Source organism: Trachinotus anak, unplaced genomic scaffold, assembly GCF_046630095.1.
Source record: "Trachinotus anak isolate AG129_WGS33_773 ecotype Australia unplaced genomic scaffold, CSIRO_AGI_Tana_v1 ptg000007l, whole genome shotgun sequence".
Taxonomy (NCBI): domain Eukaryota; kingdom Metazoa; phylum Chordata; class Actinopteri; order Carangiformes; family Carangidae; genus Trachinotus; species Trachinotus anak.
Genome location: NW_027273858.1, coordinates 23,663,105 through 23,675,008, shown reverse-complemented (window position 1 = coordinate 23,675,008; position 11,904 = coordinate 23,663,105). Strand labels below are relative to the sequence as shown.

Sequence of the window (11,904 nt, the reverse complement as noted above, 5' to 3'; positions counted from 1 at the left end):
TCTTGAAAGTTAAGAACCCGGACCCATTTCCCCTTAAAGGAAAATTATGGGGAATATAAAACAGACCAAATGGACCACACAGAACACATTTCTAATTTGTTTTTTAAATTCTGACCCCTACTGGCAAAGATCTGGAAAGTTACATATATGTCACACTGGGTGTTTATAGTAAATGTATTCCTTATTTGAAAATAAATCAGCGTGACAGTTTTTTTGTTCAGTAACATATATTTGTATTTTTATTAGCATTTCCATAAGATACAATAACATTCTAACTTTAATGTTCAAGTTTAACAAAAAAAATATTTGTCTGATTGGTTTTACAACAAAAAATGTGCAAACTGAAAATGGTTGCGTGACATGTTGTCAGCCACGATGGGACACCTTGTGTCATTTTCCCAGTATGCACGATTTCCCAGTAGTTGGCAAAGACCCATTCGCAGGTAGAGGCCAGTCAGTATTTCCAGTTCTTTAACAGTGATGTTAATGTTGTTGTGACGTTCTGATTTTTGTACATTGTACAAATTTGTTTGCTCCTTCAGTGACTCAAGCATTTCTGGTGTTATGAACTTTCTGAAATACTCCAGGGGAGTAGAAAGATCATCTGGAGATCATCTGGAGGCGTGACACTTTGGCCTTTGAATGTGCACACAGGGGCTTCAAAAGGTTTTTTCTCCAAGAAAATTGTTTTTTTCCATGGCCAGTTCCTTGGTCAGTCCCTTGGACAGTTTATTTTACAGTTTCTTGTACAGTTCCTCTGTCAGTTCTTAGGTCAGTTTTGCTGCCCTGGGTTCATGTTTGTTTGTGGTACTTCATCTAAATCATTTGATTCACTGTCTGAATCACCACACCCACTTGACTCATCACTCTCCATGTCTTTTTTGCTGGGAGTGTAATCTGGGTCTTCAGGGTCTTCATCTGAGCTATCTTCACATCCCTCAAAGTCACAGTCATCTTCAAAGATGACACCTAGTGCATTCTGAACACTGTAGCGTTTGGCCAAACTACAAAATTGAATTAGGAGCACCGTAAAATTGTGTTTGTTTTACTTACAGATATTCAAAAATTGTTTTGTAACATATATTATTAATAATTTTATAAATGTAACATTGTTATATTTGTTTAAATGTGCTTTGAATTTAACATTTTTCTTATTGTAACAAATATGTCACATCATATTTTCCACGACTATGTTAAGGTTACACCACAATGTTGTCGTAACTTGTTTTATATCAATTTCTTCAGGCAATGTTGTCAGAACATGTTAAATGTAATATGGGCATGGTGGTGCCCATCCCCCCCCCCCCCCCCCCCCCCACAACTGTGTAAGCAATTGAGAGAAAAATGTAACACAAAAGCTGTGGATCATCTAAAAGTGAAGAGAAGATCTCAATTGGTCTGATGCAACATTGACATTGACAATAGCCAAATGAAACCAGTATTTTAAAAGTTAAGCAGCCACAACTCAGATATGTGCAGGCAAATGGTAATATGTATAAAGTTTATTTTTACACTATCTAGTGTTGCCCAATATAAAAATGTAGTTTTCAAAGCATGTCTGCATGGAATTGAAAGCTCTGGATCTTCTGAAAGTAACTGCTGATGCAACATTGAATTCTGGAATTCTGGAAGTGATGAAAGCACATCTACTGTGTTGACATTCAAAATCAGAATCAGAATCAGAATCAGAATCAGAATCAGTTTTATTGCCAAGTATGCTTTCACATACAAGGAATTTTTTCTGGTGATTGGTGCAATTGATCAGCAACAGTGGGGCTCTCTAGCCTTGTTGATGAGGCTAAATGAAGAGGCAACAACTCAAATATGCAGTTATTTGCTATTTTTACTGAGTTTATTTTTGCAGCACAAGAATATAGCTTTCAAGAAGAGTCAGTAAACAACTGAGAAAAATTTATATTACAGAAACTCTGTGCTAACACACTGAATTCTCTGTACAAAAGATAAATCAGTAGTGTGATAGCACAACTTGATGCTGAGAAGTTATTTTATAGTTATTTAGAACAGTTATTTCTTTCCAGAAAACTTAATTCTTTATAATCTCTAAGTTCATATATATATTTATCAGTGTGCAATCAAAACACATAACTGTTGATCCTGAGGCACTTGCTACTGAGTGATTTTCAGTTCGGTGTGTCCTAAAAATACTGCTTCATACACTGAAAAAAGTTCGGAGTGACATTTACTTAAAAAAAGTTAGGCAAGTTTTTCCACACAGAAAGTGCTTGTAATCTTTACTCAGGCTATTTCTAAGCAACATTTACTTACTAGAACCACTTATTTTTTATGAAAAATACACAAGTAAATTGCACTGGCAATACTCACCTATAGATTGTAACTTTCACTCAGATTACCATTGCATGTATTTACAAAACCCAAGTAAAAGTTGCTGATGCTTCTTTTTGTTTCTTACTCATCTTTTCTGTTATATTTATCTAATTATTAAGTAATATTTATTATGAACGTATTAGTTAATATTAATCAAATTAAGTAAATATCTTTACGATTCTATTAAATAATAATTCAATATTTTCCAAAAACAAATATTTGCAGCTTTAGGGATGTTTGAAAGACACTTTTATTTCACATTTGAAATGGCACAGATATATTTAAAATATCTATAACATTATAACCACAAGCACAATTGGGCTCTTACAAAATTCAAAAGATTGAAGCTTTTACTTCCTCATGGATTTTATAGGCAGAAGTTCATTGAAAAGGAAAAAAATCCTTTAAAGTTTCAACCAATCAGATAGCTGGCCTTAGCAGGGGAAAAAAACATGCTATCGGAGAATACTCTGTCCATGAACAGTTGCAATCACTACCTTTGCAGTCATTCTCAGGATGTTCAGAACAGAATATAAAACTTATATAAAACTGGGCAACACTTGAAATCACTGTCAGAAAACTGACACAAAATGCAAACAAATTGTTTGTGCTGGACAAAAGCACAAGTAACACTGGCTCTTAAGTTTCTTGTGGAGAGACTGGACCTTTGTAACATTCTCAGGATGATCAGGACAAAAAAGCTTATATAAAACTGATGAACACCTGAAATCACTGTCAGAATCACTGACAAAATGTAAAGAGATTGTGCTGTACAAAAGCACAAATAACACTGGAACACTCACGCTAAAAGTTTCTTGTGGAGAGACTGGACCTTTGCTGACATTTTAAGGATGTCAAGCTCAAGAAACAGCTTCTGAAATACTTCAAAAGTATATTTCAGTTTCAGTGGGTAACTTAAGATGACAGCATAGATGACACCAATGAGCAGGAGGCAAGCGTTTGTCACACTTCCGCAGTACTCCGGAACTTCTGTCCCCTCAATGATGACTGACACGTACACGGGATCTTGGTTTTCCTGTGGCACATTGGGATGGATGACGGTGATCTTCATCATGTAATTACTGCAGTCCTCTTTCACTGCTTCTTGGCTGACGTCCTGTGAAAACAAATAAGCCACAATTAGAAATAACTAAGAATAGATTCCAAGTAAAAGAAAAGATAAAGAGAAAAAATGTGAAAATAAAAACAATTTAGCGTACTCAAATCAAACAATATTCATATTCATATGGAACTTTTCATATGTAAAGTTACACAAGTGCTTCACAGAGGCTGACCCTGAGACAAAGAAAGTCACTTTTGGGGGCCATCCAGACTGAGAGGGGTCAACGCCCACGACCACAGGGAGTGCCACCCAAGTGACCACCCTGGCCCGGGCAGACAGGAGACTCCACACAGAGGTGCAGAGCCCTCCAGCCACCCAGGCTAGAGCTGTCCATATGACGGCACCCATGTTGGTAGACCTGAACTACTCCCAGTGTGGAAGGTCCCCATGGGGGAAACACAGGAGCTGAAAACTGAGGGATTAAATCTGTAAAATAGGTTATAAAAGGTATAAATTAATTAAATACTCTTTTGCTCATAAAATTAAGTTAATAAGTGATTGTTAAATAGTCAGAAAAACAGAGACAAAAGGCAAGTTAAAGTTTAAGATAGATAAGATAAAGATTAAATATGATAAAAAAAATACACATCCATCTCATGTTGTGGCACCTGAAACATACAAATTAAACATCTCAAAATTAAACCAAACTGCCACACATAAAGAAATTATGTGACAAGTTAAACCTAATCATTACTAATTTGATCTTACCTTGTGTCATCCGTGGAGTCCAAATTAGCAGTCAGTAGGTCCTATGTTCTGTAAAAAAAAAAAAAAAAAAAAAAAAGCTTTTCAACTAATTTCTACTAACTCAAGGATGCACATTGATTTTTTTTTTTTAATTTACATATCATATATTACAAATTATGTGTACATTATTTTGTAATATTACCTGTAGACCAGGTGTCAGGTGTCCAAAGTAGTTGCTATTGTGCATACAAAGGCTGATGCTCCTCATGCACTTAAAGACTGTTGTGACTTCCTGTTCAAGTCTAAAAGGAAAACAGAAATATAATGACAAGAAGCAGTGACTCACTCTACATAGTGCTATGGTGACAATTTCATCAAACAACAGAAAGTTATACTTTCTATATAATAAGTACATTACTAATAATAATAATAATAATCTGAGTGACTAAACTTGACGTTTTGTAACATCAGCTGATAAGACGCGCAGCACCGCAGCATTTTACACATTGCGCCGCTCATATCACCTGTTTAGTTGGAGCCGTTCATATACTCCGAGCCGGTTAGCCTGAAACGTGTTGCTATAGTAACGTCAGTTACCTGTCTGTGGATTAACGTTGTTAATGTTGACATCACTTGGCGCTGTTTTCGTTAGTTTTTCGGGCTCCGCTGTGTTTTTCTGAGCAGGTTCTGCCTCAGATGATGTAGATTTACATTTTAACCAGCGGTCTGTGTTTGTTTCCTGAAACTTAATATTACTGTTAGCGTGTCTGTGTTATGCTAGCGGGGAGGTGCAGAGAGCTACAGGTGTGTTCAGGGTCGAAGTCAGACAGTCGGACACAGCGGTTCTGGCCAGTCGTCCTGCAGTAAGCACCGCTGCAGACGTTGGTTGAACATACATCGCTGTAAATCAATTAAATCGTCCGCAATCCCGCGATGAAATTCAGGCCCTGCATATATATATATATATATGTACTTATATATATTCAAATTGATATTTATATTTATTTATTTATTTTATTTTATTTTTTTGAAGACGTTAGTTAAGGCGGCAGGCGTGTGTTGCTTAGGCGGTCGGCAAGTGCTGGACATACCTGGTGCCAGCAAAGTTAGCTAGCTAGCTAGCAGGAAAATACACTATTTGCTAGCACTGCAGCCACCGCTGCTTTCAGTGCGGAGAAACTGACTTAAGTAGGTGAGCCAGCAGGAATGTACAAAGTTTGTTTCGCTTAAAACTTACCTTCATGGTTCCATATTCACGTTCTTCCCCGTCTCAGTCAACAAAGTCCGCCAACTTATTTCAAATGTGGACCATGGACGTACAGTACGTCTAACGAAAGCCCGCTCAAATGTGGGGCGGGGCTTTGACGTCATGCTCCGAATGCAGAGAAGGTAGCCAGATTCACTGATGTCACTCAATTACATTTTACTTGGAAATATCAACTAATTAAGCCAATGAACTGGTTTAGTGAATATTACTTTGATCAAATGATTCAATTTACATACAAAACAATCACCAAGTAATGCACTACATGAAAAACTGCTATTTTAAAGTAAAAGCACTGAATTCGTATTTTTTTTGTAGAATTTATATAGACAATTGAAATAATAATTACAGGGCCAAAAAATCATTTTTTTCAGTGTACCTGCCGACCTCAGAAACTCAAAAACTTCACAAAAATCACACAACTGTTGATTCTGACCAGTATTCACTCACATTCAGTAATTTTAAATTGACTGTGTTCTAAAAATACTGCTTCATGCCTGCAGACCTCAGGAACCCAAATACATCATGCAAATCATACAACTGTTGATTCTGACAAGTATTCAATCAATCTGAGTGATTTTCAGTTGATTGTGTTCTAAGATTACTGCCTCAAACCTGCTGACCTCTGAAATTCAAAAGCTTCAGAAAAATCACACAACTGTTGATCGTGACCAGTATTCACTCAATCTGAGTGTTTTTCAGTTGACTGTGTTCTAAAATTATTGCTTCATACCTACCAACCTCAGAAACTCAAAAGCTTCACAAAAATCGCTAAACTGTTGTTTCTGAACAGTATTCACTCAACCTGAGTGATTTTCTGTGCGACGTGACCTAAAAGCAGGGATTCATATCTGCCGACCCCAGAAACTCAAAAGCTTTACAAAACTCACACAACTGTTGATTCCAAATCACTCAATCTGAGTGATTTTCTGTGCAATGTGACCCAAAAGCAGGGAGTCATGCCTGCTGACCACAGAAACTGAAAAGTTTCACAAAGATCGCATAACTGTTGTTTCTGATCAGTATTCACTCACACTGGGTGGTTTTCAAGTTGACTATCTTTGGAAATTACTATTTCATGCCTGCAAACCTCAGAAACTGAAAGTTTGACCAAAATCACACAAGTGTTGATTCTGAACAATATTCACTCAATCTGAGTGATTTTCAGTGCAATGTAAATGAAAATCAGGGAGTCATGCCTGCCAATCTCAGAAACTGAAAAGTTTCACAAAGACAACATAACTGTTTTTTCTGATCAGTTTTCAGCCTGTCTGAATGATTTTCTGTGCAATGTGACCTAAAACCAGGGATTCATATCTGTCAAAGTCAAAAACTGAAAAATTTGAAAGAGATCTCATAGCTGTTGTTTCCGATCAGTATTCACTCAATCTGAGTGATTTTCTGTGCAATATGATCTAAGAGTAGTACTACATACATGATGACCTCAGCAACTGAAAAGTTTCACAAAGACCGCATAACTGGTGTTTCTGATCAGTATTCAGTGAGTCTGAATGATTTTCTGTGCAATGTGACCTAAAATCAAGTAGTCATGCCTGCCGACCTCAGAAACTGAAAAGGTTCACAAAGACCGCATAACTGGTGTTTCTGAGCAGTATTCAGTCAGTCTGAATGATTTTCTGTACAATGTGACCTAAACCAGGGATTCATATCTGTCATCGTCACAAACTGAAAAGTTTCACAAAGATCGCATAACTGTTGTTTTTGATCAGTATTCACTCAATCTGTGTGATTTTCTGTGAAATGTGACCTAAGAGTAGTCCTACATACATGCCGACCTCAGAAACTGAAAAGTTTCACAAAGACCGCATAACTGTTGTTTCTGAACAGTATTCAGTCAGTCCGAATGATTTTCTGTGCAATGTGAGCTAAAATCAAGGAGTCATGCATGCCGATCTCAGAAACTGAAAAGTTTCACAAATACCGCATAACTGTTGTTTCTGATCAGTATTCAGTCAGTCTGAATGATTTTCTGTGCCATGTGACCTAAAATCGAGGTCACATGGCACTGAAGACCTCAGAAACTGAAAAGTTTCACAAAGATTGCATAACTGTTGTTTCTAATCAGTATTCACTCAATCTCAGTGATTTTCTGTGCAATGTGACCTAAGAGTAGGACTACATAAAAGCCGACCTCAGAAACTGAAAAGTTTCACATACATCGCATAAATGTTGTTTCTGATAAGTATTCACTCAATCTGTGTGATTTTCTGTGAAATGCGACCTAAGAGTAGTACTACATGCCGACCTCAGAAACTGATTTGTTTCACAAAGACCGCATAATAACTGGTGTTTCTCATCAGTATTCACTCAATCTGAGTGATTTTCTGTGCAATGTGATCTAAAAGAAGGGAGTCATGCCGACCTCAGAAACTCAAATACATAACAGAAATCATACAACAACAATCATACAACATTATTATTGATAACACCATTACCTACACAGCTGTTCCTGGTCTCTCTCTCTCTCTCTCTCTCTTCTCTCCCCTCTCCTCCCCCTCCCCCTCTTTCTATCTTCTCCTAAACCCAACCGGTCAAGGCAGACGGCCGCCCACCCTGAGCCCGGTTCTGTTGGAGGTTTCTTCCTGTTAAAAGGGAGTTTTTCCTCCCCCCTGTCGCCAAGCGCTTGCTCGTTGTGGGAACTGTTGGGTTTTTCTCTGTAACAAAGTAAGGTCTTGACCTTACCCTGTAAAGTGCCTTGAGATAATGTATATTATGATTTGGCGCTATACAAATAAAATTGAATTGAATTGAATTGAATTGAATTGAACAACTGTTGATCCTGACCATTATTCACTTCATGTTTTGTACTTCATTTTGTCTGGGTCAATGTACAGTGCGGCCTGGATGCTGAAGTGGTTGGTGCATGTACCAGGTGAGCGCAAGACACTCTAGCAGGCAGTCACCGGTTCGACTCTCGACTGGCCTGACTCTTTCCTGCATGTCATTCTCCTCTCTCTACCCCTTTTCCTCTCAGTTTCCACTGTTCTATAATAAAGGCACAAAAAAGTAAAAAATAATTAAGAAAAAAGAAAGTTTACAATATACATTATATATGTTACGTTTGAGACAGTTGTCATGAACTGTCTCATTTACTGTGATTATTGGCAAATTGTCAATGCAAGGTGGTGCATCCACCTTGCATTGTATTTTTGACATGAGACATGTATTCATATGTCTCATGTCAGAACATGAGACATATGAATACATTATCACATTTAAAAGTTACCATGCCAGTTCAGCCACTCATTATTCCACAGTCAAACTCATTTTGCTGCCTTTTACTCTTGTTTCAAATGGGGTAATAGAGAGTCATTCAGTCAGTCCCCGAAATTACAATTTCCCATACAGAAATGTATTATCTGACACATATGTCCCTATATCAAGAATGATGTTGCCATATATGTTAGTTATCAGGGGATATACTTTTATCACATATATACAGTTTATGAAGATATACGTTTATAACATATATGAAACACCCATAGTAAAATTTGTGTGTGAGCATATATTAAAAATACCTTTATGATTTATTTTTATATGGTATAAGGTGTTGCAACCATATATGTTAGCAATATATTTGTGTGTGTGTGTGTGTGTCTATATATCTATGTGTCTATCAGATAGATAGATAGATGGGATGGATATACCTATATTTATGTAACACACATCTACAACATAAGCATTATGTATACATAAACATAGATATTTATATGGGCTAGACATATACGTCAACTTATGTAATTGTTCCACTTTCTAATAGCATTCTTATATAATTTTTACATATTTGTATTTTATACATTGCTAATGCCACCTTTTTATTTTGCAAAAAAAGCCGTTCTCATAGCACCTCTAGCTGTTGCAGTTGTAATGTTATACAGAAATGAATAATCACAAGTTCAACAGCAGCTCATTTTAACTGTGTCTGTGTACAATCAGTGTAGCTGTTGGACGCAGTCATGGTTCCTTTCAGCATAAATTTGTTAGACCATTAAAAGCGATACGGAAGCTCTCCCGACGGTGGGCGTGGTTTCAGTTCCTCCAGCGGACACGCCCCAGCATTCCAGAGTTGATAATACTGCTTATTTTTTCACAAGTTTCAAACCTAATTTTACATATTTGGCAATATTTTTATTCATTCAAATTTGGCAGGGGGTTTGATATGCCATTTTTCTGTGGTGTGGCAAACTTAGAACTCATATGTTTTTCTGCTTTACAGAATCTTTAAGCTCAAAGACGATTGTAATGCATACAAACTGTGCTCTGATGTTCCGACTTAATGGACTGGAGGCACATTCAGCATATATTCTTTAATTATGCTAACCAAATACGCAAAATTATATCACTAGATTTCAGGGTTGAGGCACAATTACATTCATCATTTTCGTAAAGGCATACTAACCTAAAAACCTGTTATTGAATCACGAGACAGTTTCAGAACTACAGAGACACAGAGCAACACACCTGCCTGCATAGCAGCATGGGACTAATTATATAAATTAAATTACAATAACTGATTTGTCACTTTCCCTGATGATCTGAATAACTCTCTGCTGCTGTCATGTCTAGAGTGTCTATGGAGCAGCAACGTCATCATTACTTTTTCTAACTGTATTTTTGTATGTCTCATTGAAACGACCATTTGGAAAGGCAAGGGAAGGGTTAAACTCCTTCCCTTTAACAAGGAAACATGACTTTACTAAATACACATTGAATGTTAGGTATCGCAGAAATGAACTTTTGAAAACTTTCAAGTTCATGAGGATAGTCTTCTTAGCGATGGCTAGGGCAATGAGGAGGGTTCTGCTGTTTGTTGTGTTAATGTTGATAGCTGACGTGTCTCCTAATAAGCAGAGTGAGGGGGAAAGTGGGATGTGGCAGCCAAAGATGGCAGATAATGATCGTATGACTTTTTTCCAAAATTGGTGAATGGGTGTGCAGTGCCAGGTGGCATGTAGGTGTCTGGGCTGTTTTGGGTGCAGTTGATACAAATTTCAGAAGTGAATCCCATTCTAAATATTTTTTGCCCAAGGTAGTGAGTTGTATGGAGTACATATGTATGGAGACTTGAGAATGAGAGTTGAGAATGAGAGTTCCAGATTACAGACTGTTATGTTACATTTTGCTTGTATACAGGATTTAAGTTGTAAGTATTCTAAGAAGTGGTCGCTCTCGATGCCGTACTTCTTGGTCACATTCAATTCGATTCAATTTTATTTGTATAGCGCCAAATCATAATATACATTATCTCAAGGCACTTTACAGGGTAAGGCCGTCTGTTGGGTTTAGGAGGAGAAAAAAAAGGGGGGGTGGGGGGAGGAGAGAGGAGAAAAGAGAGAGAGAGAGAGACCAGGAACAGCTGTATAGGTAATGGTGTTATCAATAATAATGACAGATAACAGTGGTTAATAGTAATGATGAGTAGTGGTGGATCTGGATTCTGCTGCTCCAGAGGCAGAGAGACCTGCAGAATTAGGACAGAGAGAGGAAGAGAGAGGAGAAGCACAAACTACGGGGGAAAGTTAATGGCATAAAGTAGTCGAGAGAGAGAGACCAGTACATCATGGGAATCCCCCAGCAGTCTAGCTCTATAGCAACATAACTAAGGGATGGTTCAGGACATACCCGAGCCAGCCCTACCTATAAGCCAAACCAAAATATACCAAACAGGCCCGTTTTAAGCCTGATCTTAAAGGTAGAGTAAAGTAAGGTCTTGACCTTACCCTGTAAAGTGCCTTGAGATAATGTATATTATGATTTGGCGCTATACAAATAAAATTGAATTGAATTGAATTGAATAGAGAGGGTGTCTGCCTCCCAAACCCACACTGGGAGCTAGTTCCACAGGAGAGGAGCTTGATAGCTGAAGGCTCTGCCCCCCATTCTGCTATTACAAACTCTGGGAACCACAAGTAGACCTGCATTTAGAGAGCGAAGTGTCTTATCGGGTCAGATGATTGAATGAAGCCAGTTTATTATTATGGAAGATATGCTTGAAGTGTGTGATTCCTTTTTCAACCCAGGTGCAGAAGTAAATTGGTGCTTTATCGATAAGAATGTCTGGATTATTCCATATTGGGGTGAGGTTAGATGGTATAAGGATAGAGTTTGTGATTTGATGGAATTTCCACCAGGCTGTCATATTGTTGGTGTTAAGTCTGAAATGTGACTGTCTTACATAATATTTGTTCTATGTCTAACCATGTGTTATCTGAGTGGCAATGGACGCATTTGCATTCACACTGCTAAAAGAATGTGGCCATGTGGCCCAGAGCGTTTGGTCTGGGTGATCGGATCTCAAATGTGTCCTCGATATGTCCTGGGTACAGTCACAACTCTACTTAGAGCAGTCTGGTTGTGATTGGATCACCAGAGATGGATGTTAATCCCAGGTTTTAACAGGGTCTATGAGCGCCACCAAATAGTGATTTTCCCTCTAAAGCTCTGACATGGTTTGATTTTTGGA

At 37.7% G+C, this 11,904-nt stretch overlaps 1 long non-coding RNA gene across 1 annotated transcript; it reads right to left on the bottom strand.

Moving 5' to 3' along the window:
• Positions 1-2,562: 2,562 nt before the first annotated feature.
• LOC139623344 (uncharacterized) lies at positions 2,563-5,730 on the bottom strand. The gene is made up of 4 exons (XR_011691484.1): positions 5,394-5,730; positions 4,359-4,458; positions 4,178-4,225; positions 2,563-3,463 (listed from the first exon to the last, which is right to left on the bottom strand). It is a non-coding gene; the product is annotated as an uncharacterized lncRNA (long non-coding RNA).
• Between the last annotated feature and the right edge of the window lie 6,174 nt (positions 5,731-11,904).